We start from the raw sequence: 18,325 nt of genomic DNA on the forward strand, positions 1-18,325 counted from the left end.
ACAGCGAGGGGGGTCTCACGCACATACACCGAAGGAGGGACACGCTCATGCACACAGCGGAGGGGGAACTCACGCACACAGCGAGGGGGGGAATCACGCACACAGCGAGGGGTGGGACTCACGCACACAGCGAGGGGGGGACACACGCACACAGCGAGGGGGACACACACGCACACAGCGAGGGGGGGACACACGCACACAGCGAGGGGGGGGACTCATGCACACAGCGAGGGGGGGGACTCATGCACACAGCGAGGGGGGGGACACACGAACACACAGCGAGGGGGGGGCACACGAACACACAGCGAAGGAGGGACACGCTCATGCACACACCGAGGGGGGGACACGCTCACACACAGCGAGGGGGGGACACACGCACGCACACAGCGAGGGGGGGACTCACGCACACAGCGAGGGGGGGTACTCACGCACACAGTGAGAGGGGGACACGCTCATGCACACAGCGAGGGGGGGGGACTCACGCACACAGCGAGGGGGGGACTCACGCACACAGCGAGGGGGGACTCACGCACACAGCGAGGGGTGGGACTCACGCACACAGCGAGGGGTGGGACTCACGCACACAGCGAGGGGGCGGACACACGCACACAGCGAGGGGGCGGACACACGCACACAGCGAGGGGGGTCTCACGCACACACACACACCGAAGGAGGGACACGCTCATGCACACAGCGGAGGGGGAACTCACGCACACAGCGAGGGGGGGAATCACGCACACAGCGAGGGGGGGAATCACGCACACAGCGAGGGGGGGAATCACGCACACAGCGAGGGGGGGACACACGCACACAGCGAGGGGGGGACACACGCACACAGCGAGGGGGGCACACACGCACACAGCGAGGGGGGCACTCACGCACACAGCGAGGGGGGGGACTCACGCACACTGAGCGAAAGAGGGACACGCTCACGCACACAGCGAGGGGGGGGACTCACGCACACACCGAGGGGGAGACTCATGCACACAGCGAGGGGGGGGGGACACGCACACAGCGAGGGGGGGGGAAACGCACACAGCGAGGGGGGGGACACGCACACAGTGAGGGGGGGACACGCACACTCAGCGAAGGAGGGACACACTCACGCACACACCGAGGGGGAGACTCACGCACACAGCGAGGGTGGGACTCACGCACACAGCGAGGGGGGGTCTCACACACAGTGAGGGGTGGGACTCACGCACACAGCGAACGGGGTGACTCACGCACACAGCGAGGGGGGGTACTCACGCACACAGTGAGAGGGGGACACGCTCATGCACACAGCGAGGGGGGGGACTCACGCACACAGCGAGGGGGGGGACTCACGCACACAGCGAAGGGGGGACTCACGCAAACAGCGAGGGGTGGGACTCACGCACACAGCGAAGGGGGGACTCACGCAAACAGCGAGGGGTGGGACTCACGCACACAAAAACGGGGTGACTCACGCACACAGTGAGGGGGGGGACTCACGCACACACCAAAGGGGGGGCACACGAACACACAGCGAAGGAGGGACGCGCTCATGCACACACCGAGGGGGGGACACGCTCACACACAGCGAGGGGGGGACACACGCACACAGTGAGGGGGGGACACGCACGCACACAGCGAGGGGGGGACACACGCACACAGCGAGGGGGGGACTCACGCACACAGCGAGGGGGGGACTCACGCACACAGCGAGGGGGGGACTCACGCACACAGCGAGGGGGGGACACACGCACACAGCGAGGGGGGACACACACGCACACAGCGAGGGGGGGGGACTCACGCACACAGCGGGGGGGAACTCACGCACACAGCGGGAGGGGGACTCACGCACACAGCGAGGGGGGGGACACACGCACACAGCAAGGGGGGGGTCACACGCACACAGCGAGGGGGGGCACCATCGCACACAGCGAGGGGGGTGACTCACGCACACAGCGAGGGGGGGACTCACGCACACAGCGAGGGGGGACACACACGCACACAGCGAGGGGGGGGGGACTCACGCACACAGCGGGGGGGAACTCACGCACACAGCGGGAGGGGGACTCACGCACACAGCGAGGGGGGGGACACACGCACACAGCAAGGGGGGGGTCACACGCACACAGCGAGGGGGGGCACCATCGCACACAGCGAGGGGGGTGACTCACGCACACAGCGAGGGGGGGACACGCTCACGCACACAGCGAGGGGGGGACACACGCACACAGCGAGGGGGGGGACACACGCACACAGCGAGGGGGGGGCACACGCACACAGCGAGGGGGGGGCACACGCACACAGCGAGGGGGGGGCACACGCACACAGCGAGGGGGGGGCACACGCACACAGCGAGGGGGGACACACGCACACAGCGAGGGGGGGACACACGCACACAGCGAGGGGGGGACACACGCACACAGCGAGGGGGGGACACACGCACACAGCGAGGGGGGGACACACGCACACAGCGAGGGGGGGACACACGCACACAGCGAGGGGGGCACACACGCACACAGCGAGGGGGGCACACACGCACACAGCGAGGGGGGCACACACGCACACAGCGAGGGGGGCACACACGCACACAGCGAGGGGGGCACACACGAACACAGCGAGGGGGGGACACACGAACACAGCAAGGAGGGGACACACGAACACAGCGAGGGGGGGACACACGCACACAGCGAGGGGGGGACACACGCACACAGCGAGGGGGGTGACTCACGCACACAGCGAGGGGGGGGACTCACGCACACAGCGAGGGGGGTGACTCACGCACACAGCGAGGGGGGGCTCACGCACACAGCGAGGGGGGGGCTCACGCACACAGCGAGGGGGGGGGCCCACGCACACCGCGGGGGGGGGGACACACGCACACAGCGCGGGGGGGGGGACACACGCACACAGCGAGGGGGGGGGACACACGCACACAGCGAGGGGGGGGACACACGCACACAGCGAGGGGGGGGACTCACGCACACAGCGAGGGGGGGGACTCACGCACACAGCGAGGGGGGGACACGCACGCACACAGCGAGGGGGGGACACTCACGCACACAGCGAGGGGGGGACACTCACGCACACAGCGAGGGGGGACTCACGCACACAGCGAAGGAGGGACATGCTCACGCACACAGCGAGGGTGGGGACACGCTCGCACACAGCGAGGGGGGGCACCATCACACACAGCGAGGGGACACACACACACACACACACACAGCGAAGGAGGGACACGCTCACGCACACAGCGAGGGGGGGGGACACACGCACACAGCGAGGGGGGGGAAATGCTCACGCACACAGCGAGGGAGGGACTCACGCACACAGCGAGGGGGGGGACACACGCACACAGCGAGGGGGGACACACACGCACACAGCGAGGGGGGGACACGCACACAGCGAGGGGGGGGACACGCACACAGCGGGAGGGGGACTCACGCACACAGCGAGGGGGGGGACACTCGCACACAGCGAGGGGGGGGACAAACGCACACAGCGAGGGGGGGGTCACACGCACACAGCGAGGGGGGGGTCACACGCACACAGCGAGGGGGGGCACCATCGCACACAGCGAGGGGGGTGACTCACGCACACAGCGAGGGGGGGACACGCTCACGCACACAGCGACGGGGGGACTCACGCACACAGCGAGGGGGGGACACACGAACACAGCGAGGGGGTGGACTCATGCACGCACACAGCGAGGGGGGGACTCACGCACACAGCGAGGGGGGGGACTCACGCACACAGCGAGGGGGGGGCTCACGCACACAGCGAGGGGGGGGACACACGCACACAGCGAGTGGGGGGACACACGCACACAGCGAGGGGGGGGACACACGCACACAGCGAGGGGGGACACACACGCACACAGCGAGGGAGGGGACTCACGCACATAGCGAGGGGGGGGACTCACGCACACTGCGAGGGGGGGGACTCACGCACACAGCGAGGGGGGGGACTCACGCACACAGCGAGGGGGGGGACTCACGCACACAGCGAGGGGGGGGACTCACGCACACAGCGAGGGGGGGGACTCACGCACACAGCGAGGGGGGGACACGCACGCACACAACGAGGGGGGGACACGCACGCACACAACGAGGGGGACGCACGCACGCACACAACGAGGGGGACGCACGCACGCACACAACGAGGGGGGGGCACGCACGCACACAGCGAAGGGGGACACACGCACACACAGCGAGGGGGGGACTCACGCACACAGCGAAGGAGGGACATGCTCACGCACACAGCGAGGGTGGGGACACGCTCGCACACAGCGAGGGGGTGCACCATCACACACAGCGAGGGGACACACACACACACACACACACACAGCGAAGGAGGGACACGCTCACGCACACAGCGAGGGGGGGGGACACACGCACACAGCGAGGGGGGGGAAATGCTAACGCACACAGCGAGGGAGGGACTCACGCACACAGCGAGGGGGGGGACACACTCACACAGCGAGGGGGGGGACACACGCACACAGCGAGGGGGGGGACACACGCACACAGCGAGGGGGGGGACACACGCACACAGCGAGGGGGGGGACTCACGCACACAGCGAGGGGGGGGACTCACGCACACAGCGAGGGGGGGGGAACACGCACACACACAGCGAGAGGAGGGACACGCTCACGCACACACCGAGGGGGGGACAGGCACGCACACAGCGAGGGGGGGACACATGCACGCACACAGCGAGGGGGGGACCTCACGCACACAGCGAGGGGGGGACTCACGCACACAGCGAGGGGGGGACTCACGCACACAGCGAGGGGGGGACTCACGCACACAGCGAGGGGGGGACTCACGCACACAGCGAGGGGGGGACTCACGCACACAGCGAGGGGGGGACTCACGCACACAGCGAGGGGGGGACTCACGCACACAGCGAGGGGGGGAATCTCGCACACAGCCAGGGGGGGAATCTCGCACACAGCCAGGGGGGGACTCACGCACACAGCCAGGGGGGGACTCACGCACACAGCCAGGGGGGGACTCACGCACACAGCCAGGGGGGGACTCACGCACACAGCGAGGGGGGGATTCACGCACACAGCGAGGGGGGGACTCACGCACACAGCGAGGGGGGGACTCACGCACACAGCGAGGGGGGGACTCACGCACACAGCGAGGGGGGGACTCACGCACACACAGCGAGGGGGGGGGACACGCACACAGCGAGGGACACACACACACACAGCGAAGGAGGGACACGCTCACGCACACAGCAAGGGGGGGGACTCACGCACACAGCGAGGGGGGACTCAGGCACACAGCGAGGGGGGGGACTCACGCACACAGCGAGGGGGGACACACGCACACACAGCGAGGGGGGGGGACACGCACACAGCGAGGGACACACACACACACAGCGAAGGAGGGACACGCTCACGCACACAGCAAGGGGGGGGACTCACGCACACGGCGAGGGGGGACTCAGGCACACAGCGAGGGGGGGGACTCACGCACACAGCGAGGGGGGACACACGCACACACAGCGAGGGGGGGGGACACGCACACAGCGAGGGACACACACACACACAGCGAAGGAGGGACACGCTCACGCACACGGCGAGGGGGGGGACTCACGCACACGGCGAGGGGGGGGACTCACGCACACGGCGAGGGGGGGGACTCACGCACACGGCGAGGGGGGGGACTCACGCACACGGCGAGGGGGGGGACTCACGCACACGGCGAGGGGGGGGACACACGCACACGGCGAGGGGGGGCACCATCGCACACAGCGAGGGGGGGCACCATCGCACACAGCGAGGGGGGTGTCTCACGCACACAGCGAGGGGGGGACACGCTCACGCACACAGCGAGGGGGGGACACGCTCACGCACACAGCGAGGGGGGGGACACGCTCACGCACACAGCGAGGGGGGGACACGCTCACGCACACAGCGAGGGGGGGACACACGCACACAGCGAGGGGGGGACACACGCACACAGCGAGGGGGGCACACACGCACACAGCGAGGGGGGCACACACGCACACAGCGAGGGGGGCACACACGAACACAGCGAGGGGGGGACACACGAACACAGCGAGGGGGGGACACACGAACACAGCGAGGGGGGGACACACGCACACAGCGAGGGGGGGACACACGCACACAGCGAGGGGGGGACACACGCACACAGCGAGGGGGGGACACACGCACACAGCGAGGGGGGGACACACGCACACAGCGAGGGGGGTGACTCACGCACACAGCGAGGGGGGTGACTCACGCACACAGCGAGGGGGGTGACTCACGCACACAGCGAGGGGGGGCTCACGCACACAGCGAGGGGGGGGCTCACGCACACAGCGAGGGGGGGGCCCACGCACACAGCGAGGGGGGGGACACACGCACACAGCGAGGGGGGGGGACACACGCACACAGCGAGGGGGGGGGACACACGCACACAGCGAGGGGGGGGGACACACGCACACAGCGAGGGGGGGGACTCACGCACACAGCGAGGGGGGGGACTCACGCACACAGCGAGGGGGGGGACACGCACGCACACAGCGAGGGGGGGACACTCACGCACACAGCGAGGGGGGACTCACGCACACAGCGAAGGAGGGACATGCTCACGCACACAGCGAGGGTGGGGACACGCTCGCACACAGCGAGGGGGGGCACCATCACACACAGCGAGGGGACACACACACACACACACACAGCGAAGGAGGGACACGCTCACGCACACAGCGAGGGGGGGGGACACACGCACACAGCGAAGGGGGGGGAAATGCTCACGCACACAGCGAGGGAGGGACTCACGCACACAGCGAGGGGGGGGACACACGCACACAGCGAGGGGGGACACACACGCACACAGCGAGGGGGGGACACGCACACAGCGAGGGGGGGGACACGCACACAGCGGGAGGGGGACTCACGCACACAGCGAGGGGGGGGCTCACGCACACAGCGAGGGGGGGGACACTCGCACACAGCGAGGGGGGGGACACACGCACACAGCGAGGGGGGGGTCACACGCACACAGCGAGGGGGGGGTCACACGCACACAGCGAGGGGGGGCACCATCGCACACAGCGAGGGGGGTGACTCACGCACACAGCGAGGGGGGGACACGCTCACGCACACAGCGACGGGGGGACTCACGCACACAGCGAGGGGGGGACACACGAACACAGCGAGGGGGTGGACTCATGCACGCACACAGCGAGGGGGGGACTCACGCACACAGCGAGGGGGGGGACTCACGCACACAGCGAGGGGGGGGACTCACGCACACAGCGAGGGGGGGGACACACGCACACAGCGAGGGGGGGGACACACGCACACAGCGAGGGGGGGGACTCACGCACACAGCGAGGGGGGGGACTCACGCACACAGCGAGGGGGGGGACTCACGCACACAGCGAGGGGGGGGACTCACGCACACAGCGAGGGGGGGGACTCACGCACACAGCGAGGGGGGGGACTCACGCACACAGCGAGGGGGGGGACTCACGCACACAGCGAGGGGGGGGACTCACGCACACAGCGAGGGGGGGGACTCACGCACACAGCGAGGGGGGGGACTCACGCACACAGCGAGGGGGGGGACTCACGCACACAGCGAGGGGGGGGACTCACGCACACAGCGAGGGGGGGGACTCACGCACACAGCGAGGGGGGGGACTCACGCACACAGCGAGGGGGGGACCCACGCACACAGCGAGGGGGGGACCCACGCACACAGCGAGGGGGGGACCCACGCACACATCGAGGGGACACACACACTGCGAAGGAGGGACACGCTCACGCACACAGCGAGGGGGGGGACACACGCACACAGCGAGGGGGGGACACACGCACACAGCGAGGGGGGGGACACACTAACACAGCGAGGGGGGGGACACACTAACACAGCGAGGGGGGGGACACACTACACAGCGAAGGAGGGACACGCTCACGCACACACCGAGGGGGGGACAGGCACGCACACAGCGAGGGGGGGGACTCACGCACACAGCGAGGGTGGGACACGCTCACACACAGCGAGGGAGGGACATGCACACACACGCGCACACACACACACACACACACACAGCGAGGGAGGGACACACAGTGAGTGAGTAATATGCATACACACACATACAGAGTGAGGGGAGGACACCATCACACACTGCAAGAGGGGCGCGCACACACACACACACACACACACACACACACACACACACACACACACACAGCGAGGGTGGGACACGCACCCACACAGTGAGGTTGAGACACGCAGACAGAGCAAGGGTGGGACATGTGCTCAGAAAGCGAGAGGGGATACACACACACACAATACACACACACACACAAAGTGAGGGAGGAACACGCACACGCACAACGAGGGAGGTACAAAACACACACAGTGAGGAGAATTACACACACACAGCGCGGGAAGGGGACACACACACGCATACACACACATATACACAGAACAATGGAGGGACACGTGCACACACAGTGATGTGTCTCCTCGGACATATCATCGTCCAGCTCTCACTCCAGTCTGCTCCCTCTCAGGGTCACCGTCTCTGTGACTCTCAGGTACAACTAGGCCTCGATCCTCAGTGCTGATTTAGATTCTCCCCGGTGTGAGTCAGCTTCAAGCCCCTGCTCCAAGTTGCTCCCTCACACGGTCACTCCCTCTGTGACTCGGTGCTGACTTCGAGCCTCCTGCTCTGCTTTTTATCCAAATCCAAGTCCCAGTCGGCCTTGACCCTCCCTACTGATTTATATTCTCCCGCTTTGTGCTGCTCTCTCTCAGGTTCTCTCCCCTTATGACTCCCAGGTAATGGTAGGCCTCAAGCCTCAGCTGAGATTTATAACATCCCATTCCACACTGCTCTCTTACAAGATCGCCGTTGGGCCTGGAAGACAGTGGGAAGGGGAGGATTAGACAGAGCAGATGGTGTTACAGTGATTGAGGGAGCTGTAGGGGATTAAACAGGTTATCTGGGGAGCTAGGCAGACCTGCAGTATCTAAAGAACGTTACTGGAAGATACAGCGAGAGTTGCAGACACTGAAGAGGGCAAAGGAAATAGAGGGATGGTGGATTGTTCATGACGGAGCTTTGTAGAGTCGAAAGGGCTTCAAAGTTTGGGAGAAGATCTGGAGCTCGGGTGCTCATTGTTGTGGTTCTGTTCGCCGAGCTGGGAATTTGTGTTGCAGACGTTTCGTCCCCTGTCTAGGTGACATCCTCAGGGATCCTCCTGTGAAGGGCTTCTGTGATGTTTCCTCCGGCATTTATAGTGGCCTGTCTCTGCCGCTTCCGGTTGTCAGTTCGAGCTGTCCGCTGTAGTGGCCGGTATATCGGGTCCAGGACGATGTATTTATTGATTGAATCTGTGGATAAGTGCCATGCCTCTAGGAATTCCCTGGCTGTTCTCTGTTTGGCTTGTCCTATAATAGTAGTGTTGTCCCAGTCGAACTCACGTTGCTTGTCATCTGTGTGTGTGGCTACTAAGGATAGCTGGTCGTGTTGTTTCATGGTTAGTTGGTGTTCATGGATACGGATCGTTAGCTGTCTTCTTGTTTGTCCGATGTAGTGTTTTGTGCAGTCCTTGTATGGGATTTTGTGCACTACATTGGTTTTGCTCATGTTGGGTATCGGGTCCATCGTCCTGGTGAGTTGTTGTCTGAGCGTGGCTGTTGGTTTGTGTGCTGTTATGAGTCCCAGTGATCGCAGTAGTCTGGCTGCCAGTTCCGAACTGTTCTTGATGTATGGTAGTGTGGCTAGTCCTTTGGTTTGTGGCATGTCCTCGTTCCGTTGTCTTTCCCTGAGGCATCTGTGGATGAAATTGTGTGGAGTTTGACCCCACCCCACAGCTCACCAATAGGATAAACAACACACTGAGAAACCTACAAAAAAAACGGACAGATAACCAGGTTTGAACTAGAGCGAATGAAAACTGAAAGCAACAACACCCTTAGATTCTGTGGAATACATAAAGTGCACAAACCAGCCATCCCACTCAGACCCATAGTATCACTACCACGGATACCATCACACAAACTGGCTCAATAACTACAGCAGAAACTGAAACACCTGATCAGCGGATCCAGACACTCTGTACAGTCAACACAGGAATTCTTGGACATCATCAGAAATGTACACATAGACAAGGTAGAAACTATGGTCTCATTTGATGTAATGGCACTGTTCACCTCCATCGACAAAACCCTAGCCAGAGAAACAATAGCCAACCTGCTGGCCATACAGAACAGACAACAGGACGGTGAACATATCAACAAAGACGGCATACTCAAACTACTGGACCTGTGCCTCACAACACACTTCACATTCAACAACCAAATATATGAACAAATCAACAGAACACCATGGGCTCACCCATCTCTGGACTCATAGCAGAAGTGGTAATGCAAAGATTAGAACAAACAGTCTTACCGCAAATTCAACCCAAACTCTGGGTCAGATATGTAGATGACACCTTTGTAATCATTAAAATCACAGAAATAGAGAACACACACCGGATCATCAACGCCACACTCACAGGAATCTGATTCACAAGAGAGAAAGAAAAGGACAACCAACCTAGACGTGATGGTACAGAGAACACTGAACGGAGAATTCACCACAAAGGTATACAGGAAAGACACACACACAGACCAAGTCCTGAACTACGAAAGCAACCACCCCAACACACACAAAAGAAGTTCCATCAAGACACTGTTCAAAAGAGCCACAACACACTGCAGTACACCAGAACTGCAAAAAGAGGAAGAAGAACACCTATACAATGTATTCGCCAAAAACGGATACCCCCACAATTTCATTAGGGATTGTCTGTATGGATTTGCTAGACGACTGCCCTCTGATATTGATGAGGGCAGTGCAGATGATGTGGTTTATATGGAGTTCATTAAGGTGGCATGTCTTCATTCCGTTGTCCCACACAGAAGGCTGGTCCAAAAGGGAAGATCCCATGGGATCCAAGGTAAGTTGGTAAATTGGCTCCACAATTGGTGGAGGGTTGGTTTTGTGATTGAAAGCCTTTGCCCAGCGGGTGTCCCACAGGGATCTGTGCAGGAGCCATTGCTGTTCATTGTGGACATTAATCACTCGGATGTGAAAGCAGAAGGTAATATTAGTAGGTTTGCAGAAAACATGAAAGGTGAGGGTGTTGTCCACAGTGAGGGGGATGGTCTCAGGCTGCAGTCTGATATCGATCAGATGATAAACTGATCAGAGTAATGGGAGACAGAGTTTACTTCTGATCACTGTGAGGTAATGCACTGTGGGAAGTCTCATAAACGAATGGTATACATCATGAATGGGAGGTTCTCCTGGAGAACTGAGGAACACATCGACCTTGGTGGGTAAGTCCCTGGATGTCTGAAGGTGTCAGCACAGGTAGACAGGATGGGGAATACACCTGAACTGAGAACAGGAGGGGGACCCACATCCTGGTGGGGAACGTTGCTGGAGCTGCTCGAGAGGATTTAAACTTGTCTGGCTGGGCTGTGTGACCCCAAAGAGTCGTAAGGCCAGAAAGAAAGTTGAGGCTGGTACAAATGTTCAAGAGAGCAATATAAGGAGACAAGGCAGGCAAGAACATAGCAGACAATTAGGGAAAATTGGTGGATTAAACTCCAGTTATTTCAATGCAAAGGGCCAGACAGATAAGACAGATGAACCCAGAGCATGGATGGGAACTTGGGATTGGGATCCCATAGATATTACAGAAACACAGCTGAGGGAGCAACAGGACCAGCAGCTCAATGTTCCGGAGACAGATACTGCAGGAAGGATAGAACAGGAGGCAAAACAGGAGGAGAGCTGGTGGGTTTGATTGGGGGGAAACATCCCAGCAGTACCTAGAGGGAGTATTCATGTCGGATCGCCCAGTTAAACGATATTAGTGGAACTGAGAAATAAACATTGGTCATTAGTTTTCTACGGTCGGACTACAGTGATAGGCAATGGGAGATGAAGGAGCAAATATGTCAGGAGATTTCAGATATCTCTTAGAATAATAGGGTTGGAATGATCGGGGATCTTAACTGTTCCAAACCTGGACTGGGATTGTTACTAAGTTAAGCATTTGGATGGAAGGTATTTGTTAAGTGTGTTCCGAAAACTCCCAGTCATTATGTAAATGGCCCAACTGGAGAATGGGGCTAAACCTGACCTCCCCTTGGGAAACAAGGTCAGGAACAGGACTGAGGTGTTAGTGGGGGAGCACTTTGGAAAGTTACCACAATTGTATTAGTTTGAAAATAGCGATGGAAAAGGACAGGCCTGGTCCACAAGTTAAAGTTATTCAATGGAGCAAGGTAGTATTAGACAGGAATTTTTAAAGTAGATCTGGGGAGGCTATTTGCAGATAAAGGGAAGTCTGGCAAGTCGGAATATTTTAAAACCGAGATAAAAGGAGCGTTCAGCGCCAGCGTGTTCCTGTTAGTGTGCAGCTCAATGCTGACTGAATTAGGAAACACTGGCTGAGTTTCGAGGCTGGGGTCAAGAAAAACGGGTTCACATGTCAGATATAACTGGCTGACTCAAGGGAATCCCTTCAGGAGCATCGGGGCTGTAGAAATACACTTAGGATGGAAATCAGGAATGTAAAAAGGGGACACGAGATCGCTTTGGCAGAGAATGTTAAGGAGAATCCAAAGAGACTCTACAAGTGTATTAAGAGCAAAAGAAGAGCTCGGGACAAACCCGGTCTCCTTAATGATCAATGAAGGCAACGATGTGTGAAACTACAAGATCCAAAACAAATATTTCACTTTGGAACTTACTGTGGATAAAGACTGGGGCGCTCGGGGAACTAAACAGTGTTTGGCCTGACCACTATTGGAATACTGTGTGTAATTCTGGTCTCAATGCCATCGGAAGGATGTCGTGGAACCTGAAAGGGATCAGAAGAAATGACCAAAGACGTTGCCAGGGTTGGAGGGTTTGTGCTTCAGGGAAAAGCCTGAATAGGCTGGGGCTGTTTTCAGTTGAACATGGGAGGCTGAGGAGTTAACCGATAAAAGGTGTTTAAAATCATGATGGTCATCGATAGGGTCAATAGACAAGGTCATTTCCCCAGGCGAAGGAAACTTTTCAAAGGGGTCTAAAGGACAACTGGCTCCCGCAGAGTGGATGGAATAAGCTGCCAGAGCAAATAGTGGAGGCTGATAGAAATACACTTAAAAGGCATGTGGATGGGTGTATGAATAGCAAGGGTTCAGAGGGATATTGGCAAAATTGTGGCAAATGTGACTCGAAACGTCATGCAGGAGTTGGTCTGAAGGGCCTGTTTCCGTGCTGTACATCTCTATGACTCAATGTCTTGAAATGAGTCCACATTATCGAAAAGGAGGGGCTGGAGGTTTTAAAACACAAAGGTAGATAAATCCCCAGGACCTGAACAAATGTATCTCAGGACATTGTGGGAAGCTGGTGAAGAAATTGTAGGGCCCCTAGCAGAGATATTTGTACCATAGAGAGCTATGTGTGATAGGCTGATAGACTGGAGGGTGGCATTGTGGACAGTGAAGAAGGTTTTCTGAGATTACAAAGGGATCCTGATGAAATGTGTGAATGGCTGAAAAACTGTAGATGGAGTTCAATCTGAATAAATGCGAGGTAATGTATTTGGAACAACAAACACGGGCAGGGCTTATACAATTAATGGCAAGACCTGCAGTAATGTTGTAGAACAGAGGGACCTCAGGGTTCAGCTACATAATTCTTTGAAGTTTGCAACATGGAGAGACAGGATAGTTTAAAAAAAGGTGCTTGCCTCACTTGCTTTCATTGCTCAGTCCTTTGGATATAGGAGTTGGGAAGTCGCATTGAGATTATACAGGCCATTGGTGAGTCCTCTTCTGGAATACTGTGTCCAGTTCTGGTCGCCCAGTTATAGGAAGGATATTATTCAGCTGGAAAGGGTTGGGAGGAGATTTACTGGGATGTGGCTGGGTACGAAAGGCTTCAGTATAAAGAAAGGCTGAATAGGTTGGTATTTTTCACTGAAACCTGAATGGTGACAGATGACCTCATAGAAGTTTATAAAATCATGAGGGGGATCGATAGAGTTAATGGGAGTTGTCTTTTCCCATGGACAGGGGAGTTTCAAGACAAGGCACTACATTTTTAAGTTTAAAGGAGAGACATATGAAAAAAAAGACACGAGAGGCACATTGCTACACAGAGGGTGGGTTGGGTGTGAAATGAACTTCCCAAGGAAAGGGTGAACATGGGGACAATTACAATGTTTAACAGACATTTAGATTAGTACAGAAATAGGAACGGTTTGAAGGGATATGATCCAGAAACAGGCAGGTGGGATGAGATCTGTTTTGGAGTATGGTTAGCGTTAACTGAACAGTGCGGTATGACTCCAACTATGATTATAATGTTGTGTCATTAATTAAGAAAGGCTGCAAGAGAAAGCCAGGGAACTACACACTGATGAGCGAGACATCAGGGTGGGTCAGTTGTTGGAGGTCTTTCTGAGAGGTAGGCCGTCCATGCATTTGGAAAGATAAGGCCTGATTACAGACAGCCAGCATGGCTTTGTGCGTGGGAAAACATGTCCCACAAACTTGACTGGAGTTTGCTCAAGATGTGACCAAAATGAAAGACGAAGGGGCCAAGGAATGAAAGATGGAGTTTAATTCAGTTGTTGCATTTAGTTCAGACAAACCAGGGAGGACTAACACGGGTAATGGTTGGGCCCTGAACAGTGTTGTAGAAAAGAGAGAGACCAAGGGGTGCAGTTACATTGTTCCTTGGACTGGCATCACAGGGCGACAGGGTGTTGAAAGCGGCAATTGGCACACTTGTCTTCATTGGTCAGAGCATTGAGTACATGAGTTGGAGATATTGGTAACACTGTCGTCAATATTTCTCCTGGGTAGGGGAGGCCACGGGGTGACCTTATACAAGTTTATGAAACCATGTATGGTCTAAGTAAGGTGAATTGCCAAGGGTAGGTGAGTCCAAAGCTAGAGGCATAAACGTGAGGTGAGAGAGCAAGGATTTAAAGAGGGAGCTGAGGGGCAACATTATCCACAGAGGATGGTGCATAGACGGAATGGACTGCAAGAGGAAATGGTGAAAACAAGTACAATTACAACATGGAAAAGACACTTGGGCAGGTACATGGAGAGGAGAAGGTTTGAAGGGAGATGAGCCAAACACAGGCAAATGCAACTCATTCCATTTAGGAAACCTCGGCCGAAGAGTCATACCACACAGAAACAGACCCGATGTCTCCAGTTATTGGAGGAGGAGACTATCGAGACAAGGCATGTTGTAGAGACTGAAGCAAGTTACAGCGATACGGATGGTCATCTGGACTGGAGGTTTCAAATATGTGAAATAATTGGTGAGAGGGGAGGAGATGACAGAGATAGGAACTGTTATAGGAGTTAGAATGATTGAAGACACTGGTCCTCAATACAAGCCATAGATACAGTGTTGGAGAGGGAATAGGGAACTGAAAGATCCCAGGCAGCATTACCACCCTCTCGTGGGAGGCCTGCTTTCCCCTCAGTTGTTCTGATGCTCCCTAAGAAAGCACAGGCCTGGACTGATAACTGGGAACTCCCGATGCTGTCTCATTACAACAAAACTTAAAGTAGGGGTGGTGATGGAGCCTGGGGTGTGTCTGTACTGTGCTCCCCCTCCAGCACTTTCTCTATGTCATGTCTTGTTAGCTGATGTTTGGATCCCCCTTATTACTTTCTGCTCTGTGCACTGGAATGATCTTACCTGGCAACAGGATTTATTGAAGACTCCTGACCTCCCTGACTTTGTCTTTCTGGCTGACCAACCATCGTCCCAACCAACAGTTGGCAAGTCTATTGAGTCAGGAACTCCATGAGTACCTGTAGAAGACACAGAAATAGGCAGAATGGGCAATTAGACTAATGCTTTGAGGGTTACACATATAGAATGGCACTGAGCCCACAGAGATCTGGAAAAGCCCAGTCTCCATTCCTGACCTGTGCTGCCTCACCTCTCTGGAGTGGAGAATTCTGTTGGCTCATGATCTGGAGTAGCTTCAAGAGTGAGAGACGCTGACAGAGGCAGCAATTAGACCCACACAGTGAGGGATACCACATGGAGAGGTACTGAGTCACATCACCAGAGTTCTGGGTCAAACAATTGTGCTGGAAGAAAGAGTTTTGATTCATGTTGCACTGGGATATACAAACTGTGAGCAGGCGAAGTGATGGCCTAGAGGCATTATTGTGTGACAATTTATTCAGAAACTCAGCAAGTGTTCTCTGGACACAGGTTCAAATCCCACCATTGCAAATGATTGAGTGTGAAGTAAATGCTTCAAAAACGATGCAATTAAAAACCTGTGAGTGAGTATTAAACAATTGCTGATGTTAAGAAAAGTCCATCGGGTGCATTCCTGTCTTTAGTAAAGTAATCTAAGATGGGACTGGGATATCACAGGTAATTACAGAAACAACAGCTGAGGGAGGGACAGGACAGGCAGCTCAATGTTCCAGGGGACTGATGCTGCAGGAAGGACAGAAGGGGAGCTGAGAGAGGAGGAGAGCTGCTGGTTCTGATGGGGTGAAACATCCCAGCAGGACCGCCCAGTGACGCTGTGTTCGTGGGATTAATCAATAACAATGGGGCTTCCCTTTCCTCTGATTGTTCTACAGACCCCGAGAGCCCCGCCTCCTGCACCTTGACCTTCTCAAGATGGCGGCCCTGAGGCCCGCGCTCCTTCTTCCCTCAAACAAATGGCGGCCGTGACCCTGGGCCGCTTCGCTGATCAGAGACCGCCACCTCCTTACCCGGGCCTGGAGGGCCTTTTTAGAGTTATTTTTAACCTGTATCCAGGAATTGTGAATTCTCTTCGCTCCTTTTTCCCAGCGAGGCTCCCTCACACCGGCTCTAAGCGCGACTCTCTGAATCCGATCGCAGCCGCTGCCGGAGAAAGCAGCTCCATGTCTCTCTCTCTCTGTGTCCTGATCAATGTGACACTGCGCATGCTCCACATAGAATCCAAACCGCGCGTGCGTCTGAGATTATCGGTGAGTTTATAGAGAATATTCATATCTACACAGGATCATGGGTGAAATATTAGTCATTAACAGTTGCTCTGTCGAGTTACAGTCATTGAGATCATTAGTATGCAAATAGATTGTTCGGTCCAATTTAACCATACTAGCCAGGTATGTAAATTACCAATCGTTCTGGGAGTTTGAAAATAAATTTCTTACTCGCATTGTGTTAACCGACCTGTGAATTATTCACGCCGACCTGTGAATTATTCTCAGCTCGTCGCCCTAAACTTTTGCAAAATCACCCATGTATTTATCCAAGGATTGTTTAAATCTCCCTAATGTACGTTATCAGATTTACATCTCAACTATTTTGTAAAAATCTCACATTGATTCATGAGAAAGGTTGAATGCTCCACTATGTAGTGAGAATGATCAATCCTGCAAAATAGTTTGCTTTCTGACCAATCCTGAAGCGTTCACTCCCGAGAATGCTTTGGCCCCGCTCCTAACTCACTCTGGTTAGCCGACCGGCTGCTGCTCGGTCCTCCTGTTCCGCCCCTTCCTCCCAATTGCGGAGTTGATTCAGGCGCGACTCAGTAGGCTAAGGGACAGGGGAGGTTAGAGTCGATGCCTTGTGATGTGGTGAAAATATCCTGAATCTTGGATCGAGAGGGCTGAGTTCATTTCACAGCTTGTGCAGGTGTGTATAATAACAACTTGATTAAGAAAAAACAAAGGAAGGCAGGAACAGTGTAAAAACAATAGAACATGCAAACAATGTGGTGGGGCTCTCAATGCTCTGGTGATTTCAGTCTTTACCATGTGTTTCAGGGCCCCAGTGCATCTCAGTACAGACTGTGCCACTCCTCCTTCTGTACAACCAGATACCACGATTGTGGGGCAAAGTGATGTGGTGGGGTACAGATTCTGGATTAGAGGTGCTGGAAGAGCACCGCAGTTCAGGCAGCATCCGAGGAGCAGTAAAATCGACGTTTCGGGCAAAAGCCCTTCATCAGGTATAAAGGCAGAGAGCCTGAAGCATGGAGAGATAAGCTAGAGGAATATTGAACACAATATTCCAAGTGTGACTGCACCAGTGTTTTGTAGAGTTGCAGTATGGTATATCAACTTCGGAACTCAATCCCTCCACGAATGAAACCTAACACACCGTTTGCCTTCTTAACAGCACTATCAACCTGGGTGGCAACTTTCAGGGATCTATGTACATGGACTCAAAGATCCCTCTGCACACCACACTACCAAGAATCTTTCCATTGACCCAGTATTCAGCCTTCCTGTTATTCTTCTCAAAGTGCATCACCTCACATTTAGT

The 18,325-nt window shown here is 56.6% G+C and overlaps 1 long non-coding RNA gene across 2 annotated transcripts in view; it reads right to left on the reverse strand.

The window, feature by feature from the left end:
* Positions 1-16,949, reverse strand: part of LOC140458779 (uncharacterized) — a 127,418-nt gene extending 110,469 nt beyond the window's left edge. For both annotated transcript variants that reach the window (XR_011953695.1, XR_011953696.1), the window contains exons 1-2: positions 16,816-16,949; positions 15,734-15,849 (exon numbers count right to left, since the gene is read on the reverse strand). This is a non-coding gene — a long non-coding RNA (uncharacterized lncRNA). The remainder of the gene's footprint in view (positions 1-15,733; positions 15,850-16,815) is intronic.
* Positions 16,950-18,325: the final 1,376 nt, after the last annotated feature.

This window comes from Chiloscyllium punctatum, chromosome 34, assembly GCF_047496795.1.
Source record: "Chiloscyllium punctatum isolate Juve2018m chromosome 34, sChiPun1.3, whole genome shotgun sequence".
NCBI classification, from domain to species: Eukaryota; Metazoa; Chordata; class Chondrichthyes; order Orectolobiformes; family Hemiscylliidae; genus Chiloscyllium; species Chiloscyllium punctatum.